Raw genomic sequence first — 23838 nt, forward strand, 5'->3', positions numbered from 1 at the left:
CTCCCACTTTGGACCTCACCAGGTTAATTACAGAACAACATACTGACAGGTGGCAGAGCTGATTTTATGCAAAGCAGACAGGTAAGAAAACATGCACCATGTTGGTAGTAACCTCCACATCTCCACAGAAGGAGCTGCATCCATCCTCCACTCTGGCTCATAACCTTTGACAGCAGATTTCATCTGTGCATTTCTGCCTCTGGGCGTCGACTGCGTTGAGGTTGACGGCTGCTATCTCTACGGGTCGTCTCGTCTCACTCTGATAAACAGAATGCCAATTTGGCCCGGGCGACACTAACTGCACCCTTTGTATTTGTCCTTATCGTTACAGGAGCTGACATTTATCCATTTTTTTTGTCAACAGGGTCTTGCTTGTATATCCAACAAAAGGAGAAAAAAAAAATCTATTTCCCAGCGGTAAATTGCTGAGGAGAAACAATAACAGCCTGAAAAATACAGACTTGAAGGATGACAGGATTAATTACAGATGCACTGGGAAGCTGAAGAGGAATGACTCACTTAGCATGTCCATGTCAGACACTCACAACTGGTCCCCACGTGACTAATGGCAAAAAAGTCGGACCATAAACTGAACAAACACACACACAAACTCACAACTAATCCCTTTTAACATCATTGTCAGAGTTACAAAATCTTTCTCAAGAACGTAAGAATTGTTTCAGACAACATCAGAACTTGGATTGTGTTTCTGGAGCAGTCAGATAAACTCTATCTCCCTCATCTAAAGTCCACTTCACAGTCCTTCAAAGCTGCTGGATTTGGCTGCAGTGGCATGTAAGGGAAAGGGGGGGGGGGGGGGGGTCACATGATGGCTTAAAGTGATATTTTACTAAAAATAAATCTTTTGCAGAAATCTTACACGCACCCCGGGTGGACATGAAAGGTGGCTTGGAGAGAGAGAGAGAAAAAAAAAGCTGCTTTCTCAGAGCGGTTACAATGGACTCCAACAGCGTACCAGTCTCTGGCCAAAAAAACCCCCCCATCAAATCCTCCACATATATTTCCTGAATCACTTCTACACAATCCACTTCCCCTACATCCACCCATAGGCTCCATATATACCCAACACTCACACTGTCTGTATGTGTGTTTTAATTCTCAACATATAATCCTCCACAAGCAATCAGGTGCATTGTACATTAGAGTGCCTGCCTCCAGCTCTTCCAGAGATGTCTCATCATGACTCACATAATGACTCAGCTAACAATGGACATTTATTAAGAGTCTTAGTTTGAAAGTAAAAGACAAGTCCAAATGTGAATGTGAAATATTCCCCTCATGCTCCTAATAACGCTGCACTGAGGCGATTTCACTATCCACCGTTATCTAATCCATGAAGTGTGTTCCATGTACATTGTAAGCTTGACCAAGAGCCTGGTAAACACGGCTGTGTGACACTACAACAACAAAGCAGCGTGGCCACATTCCCAGCAGTTGTACAACAGGTCAATCAGATGCCGCTTGCTCCGACCAATCCCCGGAGATCGACTCCTGGGTGGCACGCGGCTCGGGGATTGGTCTCCGACGGGCACCGCGGTCCATGCAGGCCCAAATGGGGCTGACTGATCACATTTCACAACGGGGCCAGCGCAGCCAGCAGAGCAGAACAAGACAGAGCTGGTGGCCCAGGGCCCAGAGGCCCACCATAGAGACCAAAGCACGCTGTGATGTCGGCAGGGAGGAGAGCGAGGAGGAGGAGGGGGGCTGGGGAGGCGTTGCTGCACATAAACCTCTTTCAGACACAGAGGGTAGTAGCTTCAAGTACCTGTTAAAGTAATAGCTCCTGGGCTTTCAAACACAAGTCTCTGTCAGAGAAATGCTCCGTAATAACTCTGCTTTAAACACAACATGACTGACATGCAACACTTTGGATCAGGGGCAGAGGAAGAAGGGGTAAAGTCTCTTTTCCTCTTCGCCACAATGGAAGAATAGAATCTGTACCGTAAGAAGCCTGTGTGAGGGAAAGTTACACATTTAAAGGGATAGTTCAACATTTTGGCAAATTGGCCCATTGCCATAATACCTATAGTCATAGCAGTAGGTTTGTTACCTTTAATTGTCGGTGCAAGCTATTTTTAGAACAGCGGAGCAGAGCTGCGAGCTGCTCAGAGCTACGCTACGGAGGCTAATGGGATTTCTTGGTTTCCCTCATCAAACTCATCAAATACACAATCCAACAACTGCTCTAGTGGACAAGTTGTGACCTGCACATTCACCACGCTATGAGATAATAACAGAACGTTACGAAATGGAGTTGTTTTCGAGGCAAATTCATGCAAAACAGCTGATGCGTGTTCGCAGTTTTTCGGCAAGCAGTCTCTGCATTTGCCTTGAAAACAACTCTGTCTCGTCACGTTCCATTATTATCACATAGTGTGGTGAATGTGTCACAACTTGTCCTCAAAAGCGTTTTTGAGTTGTTGGATTGAGTATTTGATGAGGGAAACCAAGAAATCCCATTAGCCTCCGTAGCGTAGCTCTGAGCAGCTTGTGGCTCTGCTCCGCCGTTCTAAAAATAGCTTGCACCAACAATTAAAGGTAACAAACCGATTATGGCAATGGGCCAATTTGCCAAAATGTTGAACTATCCCTTTAAGGACAGAGAGTGAAAGCCTTATTATCAATGGGGATATTGTTTTTTTCATCTTTCTTCAGCCTGCACTGTCAGGAGGAAAACAGAAATCAATGAAAACAGGTTTTTATAGACTGTTCTGACATGAGAAGAATCTCTAGGACAACTTATATGGATAATAATCACAATATTTTGTTCTCCTGAGGAGACAGAATAAGATGCCCATTTAATATCTCCCTGACTGCATGTTCAACCTTGTGCGTGCTGTACTTTCTTATTTAATGTGATGCCATTCAATTTAGACTTTGTCAGACGAGCATTGTGAGTTTTTTTTTTTTTTTTTAAACAGAAAAACGGCTCTGGGACTCAAATGAAAATGAAGCCCAAATGTAGATTTTGTAATAAAAGTGCATATTTGAAAGGGGCTGTTGCACACAGGAACACACACAAAGAAAATAAGAAAATAGCCAGCAGATGCTTGGATGGACTCCTGTACAGTACATACACATTCGTACACACACACACACACACACACAGCAACACATCTCATCATAAAAACTGTTTTTTCCTCTTTGCAATTCTCACCAAGGTAATAAACAGAGCATGCAGGCACAACCTGGAGAGGAGTCATGCTTTTCCACCACTTGTAAACTTTCACTGCTTTATTTGAAACTAAATCTTGTTGTTGTTGTTTTTTTTTGCTTTTCACTGGTAGAAACTGTTTCCCGTAAAATGCACTAACAAAATTAATTTACACGCTTTAAATGCTGAAATGATTTCCACCCTCCTCCTCCTCCTCCTCCTCCTCCTCCCTTCATTCACCAGGTAGCAAACACCACTCTTCCTCTCTGACAAAAGCAGACAACCACTGTTACCTTGAGAAAGCACAGAGAGAGACTTCACACTACAGGTACAAGACAATTTTCTATCAGAGATAAGCAGATAAGTGTCCTCAGCTGGAAGTTTGGATTCTGGCTGGTTTGTTTACCTAAGAAAATGGTCTCACACGCTGAACTTCAAATGAACCAGATCTAATGCGGACACATCTGCAGCGGCGGCGGGCTTAGAACAGACACTCTGTGTGGGAAAATAATGGATGTCAATCATCCTGGCCGAGGAGGCGCAGCGCAAATTACGAATTTAAAGACATTATTGTTGCATGCAGCTGAGCTAAGGGAGAAAAAAAAACACAATTCCTATATGTAACGCCACGTAAATCCTCCTGAGAAACACATTTATTCTTGTTCGTGGAACTAGGGCATGAAGACAACATTTTGTAAACACAAGCCCAATTAAAACTTGTTTTTGCAATTAACTCCTGTTCTCCAGAGATACCGTATAAACATTCATGAATTCACACAATGTACAGCGGAGTCCTGTTTTCATCAGTTATTTCTCATCAAACAAGATAAACTCTGATGGCGCCTGTGACAGGTGGTAATAAAGACTGAGGTGTTAGGTGACAACAGCAACCGCCATCTGTCTCGGTGCATAAAGAAACGAAAGGGACACTATATGATCTCCATATAATACTAGGTAAAGCTACTGCTCGCTCTTTAATCTTCCACGTCACTGCTTGTACATACATATAAAAAGGGTCGAAAAGGCTGTAAAACCAATGAGAACTTTTAATATCCCTCCACAACTCCGGACCACGTCAACCTGTGGCAGCAAATGACAATATAATAGGAGGATACAGCAGCTGCCTGCTAATGTCTTTTGCCGATATTTTTTCCTGAGGTCAGCTCGGCGCGTCAGGCCCGAGGTGTAAGGGGAACAGAGGAAAACTCAACTAATCAACAGATCTCTGAGCTACTCGGTCTGATTTGGAACAAAGGGAATCTGCAGCGTATGGGAGAAAAAAAAAAAAAAGACGGAGCCTGAGGGACCCCCGTGCCTCTGAGAACTCAAGAGACGGGTTTAAACTATGTCAGATATCCTTGTTTTAGTGTTTCTCACACACAAGCAATGACCGTTCTACAACATCTGATATGAAGTAACAGCACACTCACTGACTCTTACTCATGTGCAGGATTTTCAAGGAAAAATGTCTTGGCTTGGGGTGAATGTGATGATACTGTAACATACTTGACTGGCAGTAACCGCCGGTGGTGCCAGAATTATCACAACTGTCACATACACATGTCAGACAGAAGCATTTAATTTAATATTTAATGAATAAAAACGTCGACCGTGACACCGTCTTATATCAGCACCTGCAGAGAGCTGCATCTTGTTTATTGTGTAACCTGAGATTATTTGAAACCATGTGGGACAATATACACTGACACCTACAGGTTACTGTGCTTTAGGTATCTGCTATTTACACAGCTCCACAGCATATTCCTCTTCTCTATCCATCCGCATAGGCTATACTATACATTACCATATTTTCTGCAAACAATGGCTAAATATGTTGTTTCAATCTTTATGTGAAGCTTTTACACTGTTGTATCACCAGTCATTTAATTGCTAAGTAACAAATGCAGTACATTCAGGCACAATGATGCAGGGGGTCTAATGTGAAATGAGAATGTGGTTTCACTCGTACTATTATTATCATGCTTGTGTAACGGCTTCTGATTTTCAGTTTAACAGTTTAAGTTAGTGACATATCCATTTACACAGGTGAGAAAATTACTTTTCTTCCGCTCACTTTCTATTCAACAACATGAGGTGGGAGCAGTGCAGGGAAGTTTTTTTTTTTTTCCTTTTTTCTTTTTTAGATACAGCATCAATTTCACTCCAGCAAGAATATGGTTATGGTCTGTTATGGCCTTGTTTGAAGTGAGATTACGCAACTTCTAGAAAAGAGAAATAACACGTTCTTCCTCTCTTTTACAGAAGTTGAATTCATAACCAATAAACAGGCTATTATTAGCGTTTACTGGTTTCCTGCATTTGCCATTCGTGGCCACTGCTGAGTGAAAGTTGGTGCGAACGTGTCAGTGCGAACCCTCAGGACTTGTGAGGAACATTTCTCACAAAGATTATTCACCGACTGGAAAATTAATTAATGGATCAATCATTGATCAAATGAATCATTAGTTGCAACCTTGATGTTTACTCCAAAACAAACGATTTGCATTCTCAGACAGCTCCGAGGCTATTTCTAGACATGTGCTTCACAACATCATCTTAGCAAACAGACACCAATGTAAACAAGGAATTATTGCTTTACCACTAGTCACGATTTTGGCCGAGGAGATTATTACAGAGCTCAGACGCCAACTGTCACCCCTTTATGTTGTGTTTTACCTTCTTAGTCGCATACTTTATGTTCCCATCAGAAAATTACACAAAACACCAAGCCAGATTTGCTGTGCCTTTAGCGTTTCATTGCAGGAGACCCTCAAATCAACGGCATCCAGTCGGCGTGAGAACAGCGGGGGACGTTTCTCTCTACAACAGGAAGCAATGACCCGTGATGGTGGAACTGCAGCTCTCTCCGTAGGAAGTCACACGTTTCTTTTTCCTGCTTAGCCTCACCTCCCTGTGATTAGAGGAACATCTGCAAACACCGACAAGTCCCCTCCACTTCGCTTTTCATATTTTACACAAGCAAACTCCAGGAATCATTACCCAACATGAGCTCATCATTAGCACATTCATAATTCAGTGTAATGGATTATGTAATTGCTCCATTAATCAGGGGAGCCACCCCAGCATACTCTCCTATGCATTAGTTTAATTATGGGAAAATGCCTCTGTTAAAATAGATGCACTGTTTGCAGTAGCAGAGTTTAAACATCTCCATTTGGCACTGTGGGAACTTGTGCGGGTTGCAAGTTTTTTAGAGGCAGCTTGGCATTGTATAGCCCCCCGGTCCTTGTGGTACGATCGCAGACAGCTCTTCAATAAAATGTGTCACAGCAGTAGGGAAAAAATGAAAAAGTAGGCAAAAGGGCAAATGCCTTTCAGGGAAGCAGTTGTCAAGCTCAGGCCTCACTTAAGTCACATTATTTATTGACATTCGCAGGCAACGTCTGCGTGATGAATATTCCAGTTATATATATGAAACTGGAAGCGTCTGAAACAGATTAAGACACGTCGACATGGAGGTACTTGTCATCCGATTCCAGCAGCTGGCATGACTTGTGAGAAACTAATCCAACAGTGTCATCAGCTATTTGTCAAGGAAAAGAGATGGAGGGCTCTACACCGCCGCCGCCTCCTCCTTACTATTGTTGGAAGCCGAGCATGAGAGTCTGACTGCAGTCCTTTAGTTTGACTGACATTTGACTATCACCACCGAGGGACACGTAGTGTATTTTGGTCTTCTCGTCATTGTTAAAAAGGTCAGTGACAGACGGAGCCCTTCGTGCGCTCCTAAGTGCGCGGAGAGTGCCGACGAGAAATACCAGCTCTTTGTAAGAAAGAAAAAAACTGTTACTGTTATTCCATAAGAGAAATCACTCAGGCTATACAGAAATTGCAGCACACTTATCAGTCATTTTCCTTGTCTGCTTTCCTCCCCCAGATTGTACCTAAAGCGATTTTTTTTTCCCTTTACTTTTGCCTTGTTTCTGCACTTGGAGGGAGAGTGGGAGAGCCTGAAAATTAATATGTATTTTATACCGCAGCATACATAGTTCAGCATAAACCACAAATCCAAATAGGACCCGAGTGATTGGTCCTTCAGTCACTACCTACACAAAACAAACAACTAAATGGTTTGTGGTTACTGTCAAGATGCTGGCAAAGCTTCACAAGGCTTAAAGCCTGCTGCCAATAACACAGGCTGAGCCAAACAGAGAGACAGGCACAGACACACACAGAATAAAAGATGGCAAAAAAAAAAAAACGTTTTTTTTTCCCCCATTGTGAGAAATGCACATGTAATGCTTGGGAAAGAAAAAAAAAGACAAGGAGGAAGAAGAAGAAGACGATGGAGAGCTTATGCATTCACCTCGTTGAAGTGACATTTAAATAAGCAGGAGCCATTTTCTTCTACAATCCCTCCGCCCCTCCCCTTTCTCCCGTTCCCTCTGTGCCACTGTAATTTGAAGCTGTCACAAACAAATCCTCCTCGCAGACCTTTCCAAATGTCAGGTTTCGTCAAGTGGGGATGACTGCCTCCCAAAAAAAAAAAAAAAAAAAAAAAATCAGGCCCTTGGAAACTTTTGTCAAACGCACATGCCGTTGTTTATGGGCGTTCGCCATTCTCCTCCTCCTCGCGCGTCGCCGTGGATGGAGGAGATGAGAGATGCGAAATTTACTAACTGTTCCTCAACAGTCACGACACGTGTTTGTTTTTTCCACTGAATAATTGACTTCAATTAGTTGCGTTCTCACGAGGCGGGTGGGGACAGCGATGAGTCCACACCTGGTTCATCTCTTATCTCCTCTGCCCAATACTGTCTGAACACGCAGTGCCATCAGTCAAACCTGTTCTGCCACCGTTTGTCTCCTAATCCTGCGGGGAGAAATTCCGTTCAACAAAGTGTAAAAGACACAAACTGATTGCTACATACCATGACGGCTTCCTGAGAAAGAAACAACAACAACAACAACCACCCCAAGATGACACTATTGATTTCTACAACATTATCTTAACAATTTTGAATAATTACAATCATGGACTCAAAAAGGTCAGATGTAGTACCAGCGATTTGACTCTAAAGCTCAATAAACGAAATGTCTTCATGGCAAAAGGGGTAAAAAGCCAAAAAATGGACACACTAAAAGTCATAAATGAGAATAAAACATCATATTTATAACATTGATGCCACATTCTGGCCTTTTAGACTGAAAGCAGCTTGTTCAGGGTCAAAAACATTTAGCGGACAGAAAAAAAAAATAGTCTTAATGCATATTTCATCCATGAGCTGAAGAGAAAGCCCGGTACAGGTCAGAGACAACAATTCATTGAGTATACGTTCAAATTTTACATAATCTTAATAACCTCTGGCACAAAGAAAGTTATTGAGAAACTGTTAGCAGAGTGTGCAATCTCAAGAGTCATTTTACTGCCCCGAGAGCGCGGGAATGAGATGAGGGGAGAGCAAGAGAGAGCTAATCAACTCTTACTCATCAGTGGCATTTCATGCACTGTCTGCCATGTGCACAAAGGGCACCGAGCATCAATAAGTCAACACGCCACTGTAGCAGGAGTGGATCTAGACTCCTCAGCCATGAAAAACCACAGACGTGTCTCTATAGCGAGTGCAAAAATTAAATTAATGTTGTAGAGAGGAACTGCTTGAGGGATGTGTCTAAAATTAACATGGTAAGTGTAAAGAAAAGTTTAATGTGAAAAAGGGGGGAAAATCTGGTATAGACAGAGATGCTAAAATTGCATTTTCTTAAGCCGCAGCTCATGAAAAAAAAAAGGAAAGAAAAAAGCTGTCCGCTCGCTGCACCTTGTATAAGATGCTGATCCAATAGAGGTGGTGGGCGGGGAGAGGGAGGAAGAGAGGTTAGAGAAAAAAGAGACAGAGAGAGAAAGAGATAAAGCTTCTTTTCTGCCTTTTTCATTTTGAAGAAGTTTGTAGTGCCATCGTCTAATCTGTGCCATCACAGCTGCACATTGTGTCATCATGTCCAGAAGGCCAGAATGGGTTTTTTTTTTTTTTTTAGTTGTTGTTTTTTTTTTTTCTTTTTATCCTTTTTTTTCTATGTGTGTATGTCCCCTCTCCTCTCGTCCTCGATGCCTTGCATCAGGCACAGGATCTGAGACTTTAATATGGCTGCCAATGGCAACAGCCATTTAATAACAATGCAATAGTTCCTCACAGCGGTAGTTCAGTGTCGCTCATACACCCCGCCGTGTGCAGATGGTACATTGTGGTTTCCGAAAACATTCTTCTCTCCGAGATGTTTTTCCTTTCTCCCTGAAAAACACACACTCGCGCACACACATACACACACACTCTGCCCTTTTTAGTCAGCAATATTTAACTCTATTCCTGCATACAATTGCTCGACAGCCGATATAGTCTTATTTCGTAACAGGTCAGCTGAGGCGCCCCTCCCCTCTTCTCCCCGCTCCCCCTCCCGAGAGGTGATCCGGGTGTGTGTGTGTGTGTGTGTATGTTTGTGTGTTTGTGTCAGTGCGGTTGGCGGTAAGCCTCTCGCATGTGCCTCACAGCCTCCTGCAGTGGGGGACATCTGGAGGAGGCGTTACCGTGTACACAGAGAAAAGAAAGAAGAGTTCAGGCCTGAAATATCATCCTCCAAGGACATAACTGGCTTTCATTAACATACAAAGGGGGGAAATGGCGCTGGAGATTTATTCAAATCAACACGGCTAATGTTGCCATAAGCCAGTCACCTTGCCAAGTTACCCTAAAACTCATTCTCCCTCTCTATGAGTGGCCCTTCCCCCGACTTGCCGCTGAGAGCAATTAAGGCGCGTTTTGATGAAAATGACCGGTAATTCAGTGTAAGGAAAAAGCTTCAGAACAACCATTTCGCAAGGTAGATGTTCATTATGTGCCAGCAGGGAAGAGCCTCCTCTTAATAGAGTGCCAGCCATAAACATCCCTCATCATCACCGGGCCTGCCATTTGATCTCACCTCTGGGGTTTCTGCGCCCGGGCATCTTCATTCATTTCTTCAGCGTTTCACTGTCTGTTTACTCAGTAATGGACTCTGCCCAGAGAGTTGTTAAAGGGGGGGGGGGGGGGGGGACAAAGTGAAAGTGCCCGGCTCTCTGTTGTGGCGGTGATTAACGACTGAATTAGAAAACAACTCCAGGTCACCTTCCTTAACATCGTGATGGATGATCTAACGGCAGAATCTGATAGCCTTTGTTATAGGTGAGCTACAAGCTGGATCACAGGTGGGGCGACATTTACTGCACGCATTAACTTCTCTATGAATAAACACTGTTATAAAACAACAGATAGATAAATACATAACAATATGAAAAAGAACCAAACTGAGATGCGCTACGGCTTTGATAATAAGCACCTCACTGATGAGTGTGCATGCAACTGTGTCCACCACTGTGTGTAAAGCCTTAGTTAGAGTTGCCCCGGTTCAACTGTGTATGTGCCATCTCTCCTGTCACAGGCAGTTTACAAGACTGGGAACGAGGGTTGCCATCTGTCTCACCTCAATGGGGCGCACAGAGGGACGTTTTGCACAGTTTTGGCATGCCTGACTTCCCCTAATGCTGCACAAATGTTTAGAGACATTACATAAGCAATGAGACCTTCACTAAGGCGGAGGGGGGAATGGAGACGAGTACGTGCAGAAGAGGAGGAGAAAGAGAGATCAGGAGGCGTATGAGAAAAAGCTGGGGCCTTTTAATTTTCCAGACTGACTGACTGCATGTTCAGGGCTGACAATAGCGCTATAGGGCTGCATCACTGCTGCTATAGGGTACAGGTGGTATTCATACCTTCAGGGCAGGATTGTTGAATCTGGAAACTTTTCACAGCATAAGCAATTTTTATCTTATATCTAAATCTGAAAGGTGCTGGGTTTTGATAGAGGATGTTGTTGCAAAAAAGCAGCCAGGAAAAAAACTTTTCTTTTCCATAGTATCCTATCTTGTAGATAATTGCGTCAAAACTTTAACGTTTAGAAATATTACATCGCAACAAAGAGACCATTTCATAATGGTTTTGATGATACCAAACGCAGCTGTCTCACTCAAATTCAAGAGTGAGCCTCAAGCTATATATATATATAAAAAAAAACAGCCACAGTGGGAAGTCAGTAAGAGGTGGATCAAACCTAACTTCTGCTCTGCACTCAACTGCAGCGGCACAAGGAGAGAAGGCAATCCAAAAACAAAACAAAAAAGAGAGTTCACTCTCTTACAAAGACAGGGTAGTACTGGGATCAATGAAATATAGCCTCTGCTGGAAGAAGAGGAATATCAGCTTGATGCACAGAGCACCAGTGCAGCACAGCCAAACTAAAGACATGTACTGTGCACAGTGAATGTCCAGAGAGAGTTTTCTTTTTTTTTCTTAAAGCAAAAGTGCTAACTTCCAAGGACGCTTTAACGTCTTTTCAGACAATAGAGAGAGAGTTTAATGACAAAGCTTTTTCAGAAAACTCTGAAACACTTCTCATCTGAAATGCACCCAGTGAGAGCTTCAGTACATTATCTGCACTTCAGACAAGTCTAATTTCAGTGAAAGATAACTGAATGCTGCATCTAAGTCTGAACTCGTCACTTCATTGTCCTTCCCCCCACATGACCACCTTGTTCCTCCGGGTCTCTTAAAATAAATGACTACAGGTTGTGTCTTTGTTCTTTAACTGACTGACACACATCTCTGCATAAGACACTTTCTCTTTGTCACTGTTGGTTTGGTGACTGCAGGTCAGTTAATGCAAGATTTTTACCTTAATCAGCTTCAGAGTTATTGTGATGGTTAAATGACTTGTTATGGGGAGAATGGAGGCGCTCTAGGCTGAAAACCAAACTTGGAAGATCGACTTCAGACCCGGTGTCCCAGATTGTATCTTGGAGAAACATGGACTGCTTTATGGCACTACGACACAAACACGGCCGGTAATCCGTAATCTCTTGTTAAAGTTGCCCACTTCCGTATGCAATCGCTCCACAGATCGCCTTCTCATTGGCTACATTGAAAATAAATGCACATGACCGGGCGGGGAGCAGGGAGTTTTTACGACAGTGAAAATATGCACTCCGAAACTCTAGAGAGAGAAAAAAAAAACGGCAAAAAAGTGACCGACCCTGCATAGTTCCCCTTTAATTCTGCCCAGATGTACAGGTATGCTTATTGTCACTAATACAAAGACCAGGTATGCAGCTACAACTAATACTAGTCGGTTGTACGCTCTTACAGACATATTTTGGCAAATTTCATAGGCAGAAAAGTGAGGAGGAATCACGTCTCTGCTCCCACAGGTCAGGCTGCATGCACAGCAGTTGCTTGCATCCTGCAGGATTGCATGTGCCTCAGTGTGACTCCCCTTCTCCATCAGGTGAAAAGACATGGCTGTCACATGGTCGTCTACACAGGGAGCAGGAACAACAGTGGCTGTAATGGGGGAACTAGCCATACCAAATTGAAGACAAAAAAGGAGGGGGGTTGGGGTGGTAAAGGGAAAACGACTTGGACAGGATTAGCTACGGTTTAAGTCACAAGACCATATAGTAATGGTAAGACATAAAAACAGTCCTGGGCAAGAAGACCACTTCACTGACGTGTCACTGTGTCGGTGTTACCTCACCTGGGATCAAACTGGAACAGCAACATGGGAAAGTAGCTGCAAATTATCTCTTTCTCTGTCTTTTTTTTCTTAATTTGCACTTTCACTTCAGTTTACAGCTGTTTTAAACTGCAGGTCAGACTGAGAAAATGTGTGGTTGGAATTTACTGTGAGCAGCGTAACTAAACTGTATCAATGCCACATGATGTTGTCAAATGTTCTGAGAAATTCGGTCCTCAAATGTAACACATTCACGGAAATGTATCCGTCTCCGTGTGCTACATATTCAGTCAAATGAAATTATTGTTTAATTCTTGATCGTTAAAATGCCCGTTCCATTCAGGAGTTTGCAAGTTTCTTATTAAATGATGATCTCAGTACATATATATGTATCTCAAGTCATAATGTAGTTGCTTGATCTCAGCAGTGCTGGTGGACATCTAATTGGTTTCCATCAGTGTTGATACACAGTATGTCAGAAGAGGTTTCCTGAATGTGGCGATTTAAAATGACAGTGAGGAAATGCTTAAAGTGCCCCCACCCTGCACAAACAGCCAAAGCCCACCTACCTATTCTGACCTCAATCACCGATCTTATCACTTCCGCGCCATCGCACACACATACTGTGCGGTTTCCTCGTGCTTGTTCAAATTTATCTATGTTAATGGAGCTGTATACAAAAAAAAACACACGCTTATCTAGAAAGACATTTGTGTTGCCTAGAATTTGCAGAGAAAACGAGACACAACGCAACAGCTTCATTGGCCGGGGCTGATATGCAGATACGCGGAAGATAAGCTGCAGATGCTGTGCGATAAAGGAGTTGAAGTACAGCGGGGGCTTCTCAGGGCCGAGCGTGCAGCGAGGGGATCTTGCTGCTGCTGCTGCTGCTGCTAACGCGGTGGTCCCCTCTCTCTCCCTCTCTTTCAAAAGCCTGCCCTGTAATTAATGACACACAGTGATCTTCCTGGAACCACCCCAACCCCAACCCCTTCAACTTGTGTTTGCGCGTTTGTATGTATTTATGTATGTGAGTGCGTTTTCAGCGTATGTATGAGAGACAGCTAATTTTCTCCACTGCGCGCCAGAAGGATAACCACTGAATTTGTATTCAGTAATGAGACCGGGGTCTGGGAATGATGGTGAATTTGTAAGCATGCACCATCTCTCCCATAATTCCATTTAGTGGTCCTGTACACACTTATACATGCAGGTGGTAGTTACGGCGGCCCCCCCCCCCCCCCACCCCCCTCTTGTGCCCTCAGCTCTCATCAGGCTCACACATCTCCAAAGAAACCAAGGGCAGGAGAGGAGGAGATATTGCAAATCACATTATAGGACATGAAATTAATCCACCCTCCCCAAACATTTGGCCTTCACACAGTTTAACCTTGAAACTGCTTTTTACTCCCTTGCATGAGTACTTCATAAAAACCACCCCACCCTCCCTCCATCACATCCAAAAGAACGAGTCTGACATTACAACAATGGCTCCGCCGAGGTAATTATTCAATAGGATCCTTCGCCGTGCCGATGATACGTTGTAATTTCATTTCACTTACGTCTGTTTCATAATGTAATACACAATTGAGCAGGGGCACTTTACGTCCCAAAAGACCACTTCCTCCTTAAGATAATAAAAGTCTTTTGTGCTTGCCTTTGAGAAATCCTTGGTGGATTATGTGAGTGCGGATTCAGGAGCACATCAATTAATATGCATTAAATGAAAGAGTATTAAGTTGTAAGAAAATAATTAATAACTCTAATTGCTGTGCTGCTGCTTTGCCCGACGACATCATACCTTAATGCTAACAGGACTGTCTGACATCGTCTACCGGGGCCAAAAGTACAAGCGTCACTTGACCTTTTACATGGCTGAAAGACACCGCACTTCCACTTTACTACATGGCCACCTCACTTTCCCCCTGATACTAATGTAGAGTGAGTACAAGATAAAAGCCCAGAGTGACTGTTAACATCCAAGCCAATAGCAGCGGAAAACTTCCTATCTGCTAGCCGGCACGGAAACCCACGAGGGGGTTCGGCTTTTTACGAGTTTCGTGCAGCATAAAATACATCTGTTTGTGTTAGAGAATACTGTAGATCTCTTATGCTAGCCCTATCGCTGGATCTCGTCCCTTTTGTGCGACGCAGAGAATGGCTCTGGCACAGGGTTCCACTCTCCCCCAACGTTACCATGAAAAAGACATCCACGGCTCCAATTATCCTTTACCCCTGTGTAGCTCCACAAAACACAATCGCTGCCACTGTCAATGAAATTACAGCGATGGGAGAGTAAGAGATGACAGAGAGGGGGAAAGGGAAAAAAAAAAAAAGAAACATACCAGCCCTCCCCTCCAACCCTCACCAAGTACACACATACACACTGACTCTATCTACCATGAGTGGAGGAAAAACAAAGATGCAGAACGCCTCAGGAGAAAAGAAAGCAAAGAAATGGGTATGACAAGCAAAATGTTTCTTTGAGATATCTCTCCAATATACCATTTCTAAAGGTTAGGGGAGTTTTGAAGCCATGAGAGAGCAGCTCCGGCTGACTGATGACGCCCCTCAGTTGCTGTGAGTGGTGAGGATACTGAGTAGTTTCCACTGCGGCGCTCTGTTTTAAACTTATCCGCTTTGACCGAGAGCGATCCGCGTCAGGAATTACTGTCTTGATCAGTTTACAGTTCTACCTCCGTGGTTTTTTTTATTTTTTTTTTTCTCTTTTCAAAAAAAAAAATTACCCTGGCTTTCAGCTAAATCAATCTTGCCTTTGGTTGGAGATAATGAGCATGTTCACCAGGCTTCAAATGAACACCGTTGCTCCGGGGCTCCTCAGCTCAACACAGTCACATCATGCAGACACTTTTGAGGAAGGCAGAAAAGAGAAGAGAAGTCTCAGCCTTCAGAGACCAATTAAAAGCACATATTCAAATTGACCTAAAAGAAGCACAGCGAGGCATTCATTTACAGCGCTGCCCCACGTCCCCGCAGCTTCACTCGCTATACCAGGTTCATCCCAATTGTTTTCAACTCTGACAAACAAACAATCTCAACAGAGTGGAAAGACTTGGAAAGAAATATATAATCCGTCTCATCTCTGCAGGATCAAAGACTATATCAAGAGGTAGTGAGCACACAGAGATATACTAATTTTCACACACAACATGCACTCACTTTCATTCAAAGGACGTGAGGCAGGATTTACCAGCGCTGTAGCACGGTACGCATACATTAAAATGATCCTTATTAAAGATGGTGGTTGAATATTAGATCATTATCTTTACTACCTCTGCCACTAGAAAAGACTTGCTTCAAGGGAAATAACTGCACACAAAACACATACTGTAGAGATATTTGCTTTCATGATGCTGTAAATATTGGAACTGACCAAAAGTATCCAATTTGCAACAATATAAAAAAAATACAAAATCCTGAAATTTGAGCGAGTTGGAACAGGCAAATGTTTGGCATTTTAGTTTGGTAAATAGTCAATTACCAAAGTGGTGGATCCGCTCTCAGCCAGTTGACTAATTTGAGCAACAATAAAAATAAATAAATAAATAAATAAAAAAGACAAAAGTTGCAATCGAAAAGAGACGTTCAGGCAGCGCTCCACCAGCACAGCACCAGTCAGAATTTCATCCATGACATATCTGGTACCACAGCCCATAGCGGGTAAGGGTATATATACGCGGTGACTCTGAAACATGCTCCATCTCGCTTCCGCAGCACTTCCAGGGAAGCTGCTCCCATAAATCCCCCTCTAATGGTCGGCTGGCGAGGGGAACTTTTTAACACAGAACTTAGCAGCCACTGTTATTCACCCGTAGAGCGAGAGGCTCGGGATGATGGATGGTAATAAATATTGCACGGGGCTAACAGAGGTCCCCTCAGAGACGTTCAATTGCCTTGAGTGATAGGGTGCTGCTCGGCAACACGGGAGAGGATGGCAGAGGGCAGGCTCTTCACGGGGTCGACTAACTGAGTCTGTTCAATTTCCTCTCTGGAAACAGCGACAGTCCCCATTCTAAATTATAACTGTCTCACAATGGGGGGAAGGTAAGTGGGGAAAAAAGGGGAGTGTTTCCTCGAAAAAAAAAAACTATCACTATCTTAACTTATGTATAGCAAGTTTGTTGGTTATGAATGAAGAATTGATTGTCTGCAGGAGAAAGAGGGAAAAAAACAGACAGTGCTGTGACCAGTAATGATTGTGAATGTACCTGGCATGTGAGGAGAAAGAACACTGCTCAGTGTTGTGACCACTTCCCTGCTGCACTTGTGACTGGAGCAGTTTAATGGAGCTTTCTGACAAGGGAGCTCTGTTGTCGCCGAGCTGCCCACCATCTTAACTGCTTCCTTGACAATGGCCGACAACAGAGCAGATGTACAAGCTGCACACATCTGTAGTGGCCTTATATTCCTTCAGGCACACACACACACACACATACACACACACCCCTCTCTCAGCCCTTTCACCCCTCCCTCAGCCAATACATACAAATGGGCACCCATAAGACAGACAAAGAGCTGCTTTACCAAGGTCATCACCTATTCAGCTCGCTGGAATCAAATTAAATATCTCGCTGTTGACTTTGCCGTGTTGTGACTAAAAGTGACATAAAACAATTCAACTTCTTAGATGAGATTGTGTTTTTATTCGCCTGCACTGGGAGGACAGAAATCATCTTAGTTAACGAGAGCAAATGAGTGACACTGACAGCGATGTTTTTAATAAGAAATTAAGATAACTCCGGTTCTTCATTAATCCAACAAGTGTGCTGTTGTCATATTTTCACAGTAATCAGTGAATTAATTAGCCCAATAATGTATAAGAATACTTTAGAGTGTGTAATTAACAAGTTAACACAAGGCAATTAGCAGCTCATTCATACACTGTCGGCACCTACCACTGGCTGTAAACATAAGATGCACTTTCCTGACTCATTTTTTAAGTTAACACAGCTGAGCATGTGGTGCTAAACACACCGCTGTAAATATCAGCTGTGTGACGATAAACAAGATAAATCCACTGGGGTAAGAAAATGCTGCAAAGTGTCCAGGGGTGAGAACTATACAGAAAGTAGTCCATTATTTCCCCTCCAGTGGTTTCCCATAAAAAGTCACTTCCTGGAGCCTCCAGAGGGATCACAGTAGGGAGGAGGGAGGAGGGGGGAGGGTGGGGGTATCCCCAGAAACACATGAGGACTGGGTCTGTTTTAAACTTGCATTTTCGCTCACAATTACAACCAGAGGAGCGTATAGGAGGAGGATCGACTACTTCTCCAACTCCACACTGTACTGTAGCAGTGTCCCCCCCCCCCCCCCCCCATCACCACCACCACCACCTGCAGATCTGCATCTCCACACTACACCACAAAATCCTTTGAGGTGGGATTCCTCGGGGGGCAAAATGTCATCACATGCACACGGTGTTTGATCCACTGGCTTTTATCATTTATGTCCAATGTGATGACAGAAAGTTTAGAGAGCCTCTTGAAAAAAAAAACTCCTCAAGAGGAGTCTAGAAATTGTGCTACAAGACATAAATGTAAAAAAAAAAAAAAAAAAAAGGTCAGTGACTTTGTGATGCAGCTAGGACAGCAGATGTGCTCCATTGTAATGACTTGTGTTTTGGAAAAGGAGGGAGGGGGGGGCACTGATGCACACACAGGCTAAGCAGCGAGCAGCGCTTAAGATTACACGGGATGACGTCTTTCACAACACTATTTTGTCTCCAAAAAAACTCTGTCAGCCGGGTCAAGTGTGAGGTATTAGAGGATTTCTGCGCAAATAGCCTGACTGGAAAGCACAACACACACACACACATAGCGCCTACAGGGGCTACAACTCCACGACCACACAACACACACTCTAATAATGCACTTCCTATTTTCTTTTAACCGACACAGACACTCTGTCTCTCCGTGCGGGGGTCTCGCTGCCTGCGTGCAAAAAAAACAATATAGTCCCCCGTCTTCTTCAACCGAATACCCTTGCAAACAGAAAGGTGAGGGACACTAATGGCAGCACTGGAGGGAAACGCGGGCTTATTCGTGCCCCACATTTGACAGTTAGACCAGGGTTTAACGTGGTCACAAATAACGTCCCTGTGTGTTGCTGTGTGTATGTGCATGTGTGTGTTGTGTGTAGGCTACAGCCCACCCCGACCGTTCCCCCCATCTTCATGGCGCAGTAAGGTGGACACACATGGTCAGAGCCGTGTATGCGGACCTGAAACCCGACGGTGAGCCAGTCCCTGCTAACTCCCGTTCGAAGCACACAAACTGTGGATAGAAACGCGAAAAAAAAAAGCGGCGTTGTTGCTGCTGTGCTCGCTTCTGTAATACAAAAAAAATTGCAGTCTTACCTGGATGAATGATGTCAAATCGTAAGTTGAGAAGCCGACTTTTTTCTTTTTCTTTTTCTTTTTTTTTTTAGGCGCAAGTCGGCGGCGGCGGCAGCATCATCCGCTTCGGCGAGAAATGTTTCATGGGAAGATTTGGAGTAAATTCTGATTCCACCTTATTAATCCTCCGCGCGCGCTACAAAAGCGGCTTCTTCTCTTGCTTTTCTTTCTTTCCTTCTCTCTTTTTTTCTTTGAAGAACCGACTGGATACAGAGGAGTGATAGGCGACCAAGGGGTAGAGGCTACAATGTGTTGATACGCGTCCTTGTTTATTTAAAATACGGCCGAGTGTAAACGCCGAGTAGGTGTCTGTCTAACTGTTTCACTGCTTTATTTTTTTCCCTCCCTCCCTCTCTCTCTCTCTCTCTCTCTCTCTTTGGCTGTAGTCACACTGTCTAACTCTCCTTTTTTATCAAGGCGGGGTCTTGGGTCGTTTAAACCAATGACATAAACCAAGAAGACGAAGGAGCCCGCCCCCCTCCGCACCTCCTCCTCCTCCTCCCCCTCCTCCTCCTCCACCACACACACACACACACATGCACTCACACACTCATATACACACACACCTTCTGCTCACATGTTTTGCAAAAAGATATGCTCAAATTGGTTTTATACTTTATGCAGGAAAATCATCTTAAAGGGTCAGTTCACCCAAATCACCTCCTATTTTTTTTCTGACTTAACCCCATTTCATGTTTCAAAGCTTTTTGCTGGCAACACAAGAAAATAGAGGTGAATGGATTTTCATTTACAGTGTTCACAACACTGAAGGACATGAAGGTTTTTTTCCAATAACATGGTCCCAATAGAAACTGTTGGCAATTAGGTGTCTTTAGATTAGTTAGAGATGTCAGGGCACTGAAAGACATGTCAATGTTGAGTTTTTTTCAAATGTGACCTCTCAGCACCAATAAGTTTTAATTTTTTTTTTTTTTTTAAACAGCCAGATGACAATGTGTAATGTGTTTTTTTGGTGGTGAGAGAATTTTAGTGTCTTTGAGCTCATTGTTTTGGTTTTAGCCTGCTGTTTTGTCTCCTTTAAAAGGCCATTTTTTATGCTTTTTGTCCTTGTCAGCCCAGGAATGTTGTAGTCACAGTATATGTTATGTTTCTGAATCTCTTGACCTGTTTTTTTTTTTTTTTTTTTGCTTCATTCTCACAGCTCTTATCAGCAACTTTTTTCAGCTCAAAACCTCAGATAAAACCACTGCAGGCCTTAAAAACTGGACCAGGGCCAAGCCAAGATGGCATCTGGCTTGCAAACACACAAAAAACAAACATTTAATGCAGATGTAATTGGTACAAACACATCATTTCTTTCACATCCATTGTATTGGGATGTCATTGGAAACCTGAAATGGCTTTTAAAACTTTGGCCACATAAAACTAAAATCATCTCCATGGACATACACCTCCAAGGCAACTGGAAAATATGCCATATATGCAAGAATAAAAACTTACCTCAATCAATCCATATCATAAAAACTCACAAGTCTGACAAACTGAACAAAAAAAAACTGTTTACACAAGCAGATAAGTGTATGGGGTTAAGTGTGTGTGATCGGTTTAAACAGACACTTTAATAGGCTTATAATGTCCCCACATGGAATTATGCCCATGTCATTGGTGCTCAGGTCCACAGTGAATCTATAATTTATGGTATAGTTTTAATGTAACACTCAGATGTTATAGGACTTCATATAAGCCGGTGATATTTGCATTTCAGTCCTTTAAATCGCACATGTAATTAATGGTCCTCCTCTGACTGGATCACAGCAGGATGCTGCTGAATGGAAGCTCGTAAAAAATAACACAGCCAAGTGAGTAAAAGGTGAGTGGGAGCCGTGTTGCTGTAAGGAGTGATGTATACTCACATTTTCCTTTCATTTGGCAACTTCATGTACAGGGAGCCGTCTTCTCAGAACATGGTTGGTACGAGCCTGATATCGATTATGTCAGGAGTTCCTTTGATTTCCCCATGGTGATTATTCTGTGAGTAGAGCTGTAGCTTCTGTAAGGGCAGATAGTTAAATTTAGTAGTACTGAATACAGTTGTTTGTTTGTATAAGTTTGGGAACAGAACTTCATGCACACATTAGATCTGAATGAACCCATCAAGGCTTGTAAGGCGGGTCAAGGATCGTCATTAGGACTCTGTTAGTGTCAGATGACACGAACAGTTCACGGCTTTTAAATGGTCTGACTCTTCAAACCTTGTGGTAACACTCAACCACCACGGGCTGCTCTAACTGACTAAGTGACCTGAAGGATCTGAAAATGAAACTAATCGATGCCTACAAGGCGATTCAGGCTATAAATAGACATCAAAGCACCTAGAGGTCCACTATCCAAACTATCATTTAAAATGTGGGGTAAGACTTCAAATCAAAACAAGATCTTGGGGACTACAAAAACTTTTGGATTGAAACTGCACATCCATTGAGCAGACGGGCAAAGCGACACCCCAGCAAGACTGCAAAGGATTGGATAGAAGGTTTAGCGGACAAAGGAGCCATGTTGGCATCACTGTACTGTACATAAACAGTGAATACATTACTCATCAGAGGTTTAAGGGTCACCTTACCTACCTGGGACTGCATCACATCACCACTGAGTTGTTCTGGAAACAAACTGGAGCTCTAAGCTTCAAATTGAGCTCTCTGGACGCCATCATGAAAGGTGTGCATGGAGGGAAAAAAATGAGCAATATTTAATGAAAAGATCAACTTACCAACTGCTCAGCATCAGGGTGGAGATATTCCGCTGTTGCGTGGGAAACACTGCAAGGACAGAGGGAAGAATGGCTTCTATTAAATCTAAGCAAATACAGTGTGACACTTTGATGTTTTTACTGCAGGAATCTGCCCAGGGGTGCCCAGATGTTTGCATACAACTGTATAGTGTTACTGTGCTGCATATGCCGGACTCACCCATGTACCATTGATTTGACAGGACAAAGCATGTGACTGCCCCCCTCTAAGTGTTTTGTGAATGCATGGGGTCATGGATGACATCACATGCCTGGTTTCACTGTCCCTTTTAGAAACTTGTTGCACAAAGAACAAGCATTGATCTTTATCATTACATTAATCCATGAAGGTTTTGCCACTTATATACATTTGGAAGAAACCCCCACCCACCCACCAACCTCACGTCCGACCCCTCCCCTCTCCACTGCTTCAGTTTCAAGCAGCCACAGCGGCTCTCTACATTTCATTTTCAATCTCATTTTTGCACTTTGCGTGGCGACTCCGTGAGGTCTCGTAAATGGCAGAAGATTGTGTGAAGTGGCGGTCAGGGTGCTCAGTGAGCTCAATTATCTATATCCCATTTTCCACTTTTCATTTCTGTATTCTGCCTGGCCTCCATATGCTCCATTTATTGATCTGCCCATCAGCTATTGTCCACCTCTGGTCAGAGCACTGCTTAGATGTGGGGGGTGTCCTACCTACAGAACAAAAAGACAAACCAGCCCCTCAGTGGGGTAATTATGCAGAAAATGGACATGGTGAAAATTGTGCTCTTGAATCTCACCGCCATGATTTTATTGATGTTTGGGACTGATTGTATATTGTTTACAAAGGTTGGTGATTTGAGACACTCTGCCTTCACATAAGAAGCCCTGATCAAGTGAGTAAAGATAGCTCTTATGTGAGGGCAACAACATTTAGATGACATTTAAAGCGCCCTCTTCTTATGCATTGTAAAAACTGTGCACGTGTTCAGAAACACAAAAGCGGCTAATGCAATCCATGTGAAGAAAAAAGAGGGCATCACTTTCATTCCCACTGCTCATAATGCTCTCTGAGAATATTCTGTTTTCTCAGGGTCTGGAGTTCAATCAAAGCTGGGAATAATACTTTATTCTCTTATAATTTTTAACTAAAGAGTCAACCTTTTCACCTGTTTTACTTAAGTCCCTATATCACAGAAATGATAAACGCAAAGAAGTCTTCTTAAACAACTCTGTCAGCAAACTAGAAAGTGCTTTATTTTCATTATTAACATGCAAAACCATAGTTGGATGTGCCCCGCAGTCCACATTCAATCCACTGCTGCATCAACATAAAACATCTCAGTGGAGACGGGGAGGACTCTTGAGTGTCGGAGGGATTTGTGCCATCCTATTAGAAGTGGAGGTATGGGTTCAATGTAACGCCGTATCAGACCTTCTCATTTTGAACTCTGACCCTGATCTCCATACTCACAAATTCACAGACAGGAGATAGAGCAAGTCTCTGCGGAGAGCTGAGCAACATACTCTCCATGCTATGGTCTCTGAAGACACACATCTATCAATCTCCAGATGAATTATTGAAGCCACACCACCTCCTCCATGTTTGTTACATGGGCTGGAATTAGTGGCTGCTCCGGAGTACAAGGACCGAGTTGCATTAGAATTCGAGGGGCGAGTTTGTTCAGATTTTGATGTTTTGCTCACGCTGTGCAGCCAAGTCGTTTTTCTATTTGTCAGTTCCCCTCTCATACCTCAGCTGTGTTCCCTTGGCACCACACTCCCACCCTGCAGAATCTTATCAAAACGATTTCCCCCCACATGCAGTCTGCTCAGACACTTTTTTTTTTTTTGAAACACGTTTATCGATTTTCAATATAGAAAAATGACATATGTAGAACACAGCACATCGAGCATTGCAACTACATTTCATGGTCATTGTAAGATGAGTAT

General features: G+C 43.3%; 1 protein-coding gene across 2 annotated transcripts in view; it reads right to left on the bottom strand.

The window, feature by feature from the left end:
- Window positions 1–19465, bottom strand: part of LOC311002324 (C-terminal-binding protein 2) — a 94509-nt gene extending 75044 nt beyond the window's left edge. For both annotated transcript variants that reach the window (XM_083993661.1, XM_083993660.1), the window contains exon 1: window positions 19113–19465. The gene's annotated coding sequence lies outside the window, so the exon portion shown is untranslated. The remainder of the gene's footprint in view (window positions 1–19112) is intronic.
- Between the last annotated feature and the right edge of the window lie 4373 nt (window positions 19466–23838).

The sequence above is a fragment of the Trachurus trachurus genome, assembly GCF_905171665.1.
Source record: "Trachurus trachurus genome assembly, chromosome: 19".
NCBI classification, from domain to species: domain Eukaryota; kingdom Metazoa; phylum Chordata; class Actinopteri; order Carangiformes; family Carangidae; genus Trachurus; species Trachurus trachurus.